The 7,533-nt window shown below is 41.8% G+C and overlaps 1 non-coding gene across 1 annotated transcript; it reads left to right on the top strand.

Annotated features, from left to right (window-relative positions):
- Positions 1-5,366: 5,366 nt before the first annotated feature.
- TRNAK-UUU (transfer RNA lysine (anticodon UUU)) lies at positions 5,367-5,438 on the top strand. Its single transcript has one exon. It is a non-coding gene; the product is annotated as a tRNA-Lys (tRNA).
- The last annotated feature ends 2,095 nt before the right edge of the window (positions 5,439-7,533 follow it).

Here is a 7,533-nt window from a genome sequence, read left to right as displayed (position 1 = left end):
TCATTCGAATGGATCTTTCAAACCGTTCCTTTGAGTAAGTGGGGGAGGCAGTGGCTGCTGGATCACAATTACCATGGAGAGGGAGTGGGAGAGGGAAGCAGAGCAAGCTCAGGAAACAGAGGCAGCAGCAATGAGCTGTCAGCCTTTCTGAGAGTGGTGGCTGACCCAGGGGAGGGTTTGTAGGTGGAAAAACTCAAGAATGATTAGGGAGAGGTGTGGGAGCCTCCTGCTCTCCCTGGATTCAAGTGTTCTGCATGTTTATTTAGTTTGCCTTCTGGCTGCAGGCTGACACTCCCAGTCTGCATCTTGTTTTCAGCATCAGGTGCCCTGAGGGGACAGAGGGGATCGTAGCTGTGTCCAAAGCATCCTTTTCCCCCCTGGGGACCAAGGTTCATGTAAACCTCAGAGACGAGAGTGCAGCTTGGGACAGAGACTGTTTCAGTGTCTCTCTCTCCTACAAGGAGCTAAATCCTCCTTAGTCAGGTGTCTCACTGGTGTTGACAGATCTGGACGTCCATGGAAGAGAAGGCTAGGATTTGAACCAAAGGGAGCCTCAGGCAGTGATGAATTCAGTGGCTCTCAATTTCCCCACAGTGTAGACAAAATAAGTGTCGAATTTGATGGGCTAAGGGAGGGTGGGGCTGCCAAGTTCCAGCTGTGCCTTCAGCAGCTGTGCTCTAGGGATTCAGGAGATGCCACATGGTGGATTTTCAATTTTAGAGAGTTAACCAGTGTGAAAGTTGTTCAGTCTGTGAGACCGAGCTTTGTTCACAACAAGAAATCTGTGGAAACATAACCTGTGCTGAGTTCCTGGTGCTGCTGCTTATCCAAGGTCTGACTTGGAGCAAGTCACTCAAGGCTCTGAGTCTCCATCCTCTTCCTACAATGTGGAGCAATAGTGCTGCGAAATGAAATGAGATGAGATAGTAAACCCATAGCTCAGTGACTCAAATGTCTGATGTTTTTTTAGGTGCTCAGTGAAATGCAGAGCTCTTGTCTCAGAACGAATAGGGTGGAACAAACCCCCCATCCTAGCCATCCTGCAGTCTCCCACTCTGGTTTTACCATCACGTGGGCCCTGAGACACACAGCCCCTGGCTCTGCAAGGGTCTGCTTCCAGGCTCCAGGGGGCAGGTCATTTAATGGCAAGTTCTCCCTGTTGATCTCATCAACGCCAGGACTCTGTCCCATCCCAATCCTACACAGCACTTTTCTGTAACTCTCTGCTGACACTACTTTCTGCCTTCTTCATGCCAAGTATCATATCCCTGCAATGTCCAAGTCCCCTGAGGAGATTTGTGTTTGAAATACCAATATGGTATCTTAGACACAGTAGTAAATCAATAAGTATATATTCATGTGTGTGTATGTATGTATGTACCTGCATGTACAGATGAGTAACAGAATCCACAATTATCATTTATTAATGTCAGTAAATCCCTATGAATTGAATATGAGTATCAATAAGTGAACGTATTGTTAAGACTGTGCCTCTTGTAGTTTTTAAATATCCTTGGGGAGCCAACAATATCATCCTTTGCTATCAAGTTTGATTGACTTATTGAAAAAAATTCGATAAAATTATAATTGGTACTGACCAAGCCATAGACAGGAGGACCTCAGTTAATTCACCCATCCTTCACTGTGGAGGCATTATTAGTCCTATTTGGGTGGAATGCAAGTATCAAAAGGGGAAACTTTTTTGTACAGGAGGAAGAAACAGCTTCAGGGAAAGCAGTGCTGGGAGTTAGGTTGGAAACACTACACAGGTCAACCAGACCACAGGAAAAGGGGAGGGAAAAGCAAGGAGAGGACATACTGGGATGGTTTTCATCCCCTTAACCACAAAAGGAAGGGCAGCCAAGAACATAAAGGGAATCTGACCAACCTCGGTCAAAGGTCACACCTGAGTCAAATGTCTCACTTTCAGCTGCCCTACACAGGGCTCTTCTGGCTGCTGTGGCAATGGGCCCTCCCCTTATGGAAATGACCTTATAATGAGAAAAGTCACGTGCAAATAACCAAAGCAGCTAACAGAGGTGGTGCCCCATGTGGTCTAATTAATGAGATCTGTGTGAAGGTCTGGGGAAAGTATGAAAAATGTTTGTACCCCAGGAAAAGAATGATGTCCACAGGGGGGAGAAAATAGCATGTTAGGTTGAATCCTGATTTTCACTATAAATTTCCTTCTTGAGTTGATAGAAACAGAAGCAGTTAAATATTGAGAATTTCACAGAGTTCAACCTAACACATAAACTTGAGCTTCAGCTCTAGAGTAACAGATGCTGAGTTCTGGATTGTACAAATTATGACCCGTGAAGTCTTGTCATCCTGTCAAATAGCAAGTGCTGTAGAACTTTCAGCTATTTTTAAAATTCTTATTATGATAGACTTGTTTTTCTCTATGACTCTGGTGAAGGTATTAGAAAGAATCATGGATTCGCATGTCCACATTTTCTCAAAGACATCACTGCTGTAAACAAACCCCAGAAACCAGAAAATAGAAGGTGCTCACCAGGGCTGGCTTCATGAATGTAGGGCCAGTATAGTCACACAGGACTGTGTTCCCAGAAAGACCCATGCTTGAGGATTAGTGGTCTTTGGGTGCCATCTTGAAGTTCTTAACAGTCTTATCATTGAATTTGTGTTTTGAAAGTGCATTCCAATGGGACAAAGAACCATGTACTAGAGATTGGCTGTCCTCTCTTACATGGGTCTCGGTTGCCTTCTGCCTAGCCCTTGTCCAGGAACAGCTGCAGCCTTGGGACAGACTCAGAGAGGGATGGGCTTGGGCAGCTGTGCACTGAAACATAGAGCAGGGTCCAGTCCGGGCAACTGTGAAGGTCACTATTCACCCCTCGAGTATCCCTGTGTCCAAAGGGGCACAGAATTAAATTGCAAATAAGCAACACTATGAGAGGTTGACAGAAAGATCATGGAAGAAAGGAAGAAAGCTTTCTGAACAAGAGGTGCTGTATTTTCATTTTTCACTGGGCCCTACAAATGATGTTGCCAGCCCTCAGGCTCAGCCTTTGGGCACCATGTGCAAAGGGTAAGAGCAATTCCTCTTCATGGGCTTAGAGACACTCCAAAGGTGGGCTCATGGAGAGGGAAAAGCAGAGTGTGCTGGTAAGTCTGCACTCAGTGTTTGCCTTTGATATATTTATTAGGTCAACATACATATTATGTTTCAGATAATGGATAACTACTCATCTTTTGGGGGAACTGGATAGTGTTCCCTATAAAGAGGAAACACCTGAAACCATGGTTTGAGATATGACTGAACATTTAGACTTGGGATTCCATCCTTGTAATCTAGTTTTGCCTTGGTTTATAACTCCATTAACTCAGATGTCAGGAGAGATTTCCATGGGTAGACATTTTGTGGTTTGTTTTGCATTTAATATCAATCATTATAATCCAATATTGTGCTATGTGTTAGATTCCAATCTTCTTTTAACATGTTATTTTTCCTTCAACCTTCCATCATCCCTATGTGACAGGGAAGAATAACCTTGGTATTGTCTGTTTTACATGTACACACACTACAGCATACAGAATATAATATTGTTTTATTTATACTTTATCAATGGATACTTACAGTTGAAGTATTCTAATCAGGAATACACACTCCAGAGGTAGTTAGTATTTTAATGAATTTAATCAGAATCTCACATTCTAGGGGAAGCTATTACAAACCTTCAGTTACCTATAGAACATTTGCTGATTAGAATGAATGATGTTAGAAATGATCTTTTTCCACTGGTGAAGTGAGTGGTATTCCATTATGTAGACTGACTAGAAATAATTTTACAGAAACAACCTTCCTTTCTTGTATGTGTTATGTGGCTAGCGTCCCAGTCGGTCTATAACTATTGAAGTGGTACCTTTGCAAAGGACTCCATCAAATCCTGCATCCTGGTCCCCTTAGGACATGATTTCTTGTTCTTTTTAGATTGGAGCAATAAACATATTTTATATCATGACCTACTACCACTATCACACACACACATACACATGCACACACATACACACACACATACATACACATACATATTGAAAGGAAAAGTTTCCAGAGAAAGCACTTCTTATCCTCATTTTCATTTCATGTAATGCAGTCTATTATTTTTCTATTCTATTCAAGTCTACTATATTTTGTTTTGTTCATTGATTGTTGCAATCCACTCAATTTATTTCAGAACACCCTAGTGGGATGGAAACAGTAGTTTGAAAAACTCTAGCCTAAACAGCTAGCTTAATCCTGCTGCTAGAATATTGTTGCATATTCTATGAATGAACCTTTCCAGCAAGGTACTCGTTAAAGAGCCTGACACAGCCAGGAATGGGGGATTCATTGAGGTACAGGATAGATGACACACATGTTTTCGTGTGAGGGTCCAGAATTTGATCTGCGACTTGCTTTCATTGTAACATACAACCAGGTAGTGAAGAGGTGGGAGAGAAGACCCCCAGCTCTCACCTGTGCCCAACAACTGGATGTTACCAAAGCTGCCAAAAAGATCCCAATAATGGTGAAAAACCACATTGGCTTAGTTCAATTTGCAAGCATTTTTTTAAAAAATGAAACATTATCAGGCATTGTAATGGGTTGAATGGTGGCACCCCAAAAGATACGTCTACCCAGAACCTGTGAGTGCAACCTTATTTGGAAAAAGGGTCTTTGCAAATGTTAGTAAGTTGAGGATCTTGAGATGAGATCATCCCAAATTATCCAGGTGAGCCCTAAATCCAATGATGTATCCTTACAAGAGAAAGACAGAGGGAGATTTCAGACAGAAGAGGAGAGGAGAAGCCCCTGTGAACACAAAGGCAGATCTTGGAGTGATGCAGCCACAAGCCAAGGAATGCCTGGAGCCACCAGAAGCTTGAAGAGGCAAAGAAGAGATTCTCCCTAGAGCCTTCAGGGGAAATATGGCCCTACGGACACTTTGATTTCAGACCTCTGACTTTCAGAAATGTGAGAGAATAACTTTCCATTGCTTTAAGCCACCAGGTGTGTGGTAATTTGTTAGAGCAGCCCTAGGAAACCAATACAGACATTAAATAGAAAAAGATCACAGACCTCTCTTTGATAATCCTGCCAGTCACTCAGCCAGAACAAGAATGACCACACCCTGAACCAAGAACCAGAGATCTGTTATGTACTTTTTTTTTTTTTCCAGTTTATTTAGAATTGGCTTTCAGGAAAATACTGCATTTTGTTTAATTCAAAATATTTCAAAACATCACTCACCATCTCTAATTTGAATGCCAAATTAGAAACTTATTTCAGAAATTGTGGTGGGCGTGATTACTGCATACAAACAGAGTGCACAAACTTTTTCAAAAAGGAATAAGCAGGGAGTTCCCTGGTGGTCTAGTGGTTAGGATTCAGTGCTTTTACTGCTGTGGCCTGGGTTCAATCCCTGGTCGGGGAACTGAGATCCTGCAAGCTGTGTGGCATGACCAAAATATTTTTTAAAAAAAGGAATAAGCAGATGCCTATGACCTCCGCATCCCTTCTAAGAGACTTTATTTTCTTAAGCTATGGTGACCCCGGTTGGGCATTGCAGGAAGACAGGAAAACCGTTCCTATGTTAGTAAGGAAAAAGAGGCAGCCTATACATCGGGGCATAGGATTTCAGATGTGGTCCTATGATAAGAAAGGTAACATCCTATTTCAAACAGCATGAAAAATAGAAGAGAAAAAATAAATTGTGGACCACATATTTACTTGAGAACAACAGAGTAAATCAGAAAATCAGAGACCCTGATATAGATCTTGTTCACTTTTTAAAATCAGTTTATCTCCAATAATACTCCCAGAAAATAAGAATTTAGAAAAGAATTTTTTGAGGCAATTGTTTCACTCCCACAGACCACTTAAACAGAGCAAGCTTCTTTGTTTTAGCTTCAAGCATGATGCAACACAGGTGTATGTTTCACGACCAAATGACGATGGAAGCATAGATCATTGTATTTATCTTCGACAGTTACTATGAGAGGATAATCTGATCATTTCTACCGAATCATTAAATCAGAAAGGTAGCAAAATTTCCTGTAAATTGTGTATGCAAATTGCCTTTGATAGCACCAACATGCAATTGCTTCTGGAATCTAATAAAGCAAACGTTTTAGGTCTGCCCAGCAGCATTTACTTATCAGGCCAACATGAAACATAAAAATGATGTTTGGGAAGAACTTACATCACATAAGAGTCATTACAATATGATAGTATTATGGTGACCTTTTTGTTAAATGCTGTGGACATTTTTTGAGACAATTTTATTCTTTCTTAAATATTCTTTTAACTTTTTTAGACAATGTAATTTACTATTAGGGTTTAAAATTAGTATGAGCTAACATTACTCCATTTTAGTAACCCAAATGGAAAAATAAACTTTCCCCATTACAAGAACTTGTACAAGTCCTGGGGACAGGCTCAGACTGGGCTGGCTTGAGTCACATGATCATCTCTGGAATCACATGACCAATCACTGCAGTGGCTGCTGGGGGGCAGGGTTCTCTGACTAGCTGCTCTCTCCAGGCCCACGTGGTTGGAGTGGGCAAGGACGGGTTCTCCCTAGCAAGGGCAGCTGTGATGTTACCAAAAGGAGTAAGGGACAGAGCTCCTGGACAGGGCTTTCTCTGAGGTGTTACAAATTGGCTCTCTCCCTTCCTGTTCCATCTCCCAGGTTATCCCGAATAGGGGAGCATCCCTTTCCCTTTTGATCTTGCCATTCTCATCCTGGATTACACACCTATTCTGACTAATTCACCCATTCAAGCTCAGTTGGGAAAGTTTAAGCTTCTTCCCCTTGCAAGGAATCTTTCTTTTATTCAAACACACTTCCTACCCATGAGAAACAAAACATTATTCAATTACAAACCATCTTCTAAGCATTTATCATATGCACACATGAGTTCATTTAGTTCAATAAGTTCTGGGTTACTGTTCCAAATTTAAGACTAGTAAATGGAGATACAGAAAGGTTATATAAGTCATGCAAAATCACATAGCTCATGAATGGCTGGACCAGGATGTGAATTTGAGCCAGATTCCAAGCCAGGATCTTGAAAAGGGAAGGCCTAATGCTGCCACACACTAGCTGTGTTATCTTCAGTAAATCATCTCCACCTGAACCATAATTTTAATCATCTATGAGGTCAGAATATTTATAAATCCTGTCCGGCCTATTCCATGGGTTCTTGGAAGGTTCTATGAGATGACATATGGGAATGAATTTTGCACATAATAAGTCACAGGTGCACACACATGATGTTTCTTTCATAGATCGAGCCTCTAGGAAACTGTCTAGAGGGGGTGGAGGCATATCTAGTAAGATTTGGGGAATAGGAACCTCAGCAGATTTGAATACTGGGTGGAGGGACATAAAGTGATGAAGCGAATATACTGAGGCTCCAGCTGTGGGTTGGCAAGAGGCCAGGCAGGGTCCAAGTAAGTGGGAATGCCCAAATGTGCTGATTTTCCCATGACCGAGGGATTTCCTGGGACACAGGACTTTCCGTGCT

This window comes from Pseudorca crassidens, chromosome 1 (genome assembly GCF_039906515.1).
Source record: "Pseudorca crassidens isolate mPseCra1 chromosome 1, mPseCra1.hap1, whole genome shotgun sequence".
NCBI lineage: Eukaryota > Metazoa > Chordata > Mammalia > Artiodactyla > Delphinidae > Pseudorca > Pseudorca crassidens.
This window is presented reverse-complemented; position numbering and strand designations above follow the sequence as displayed.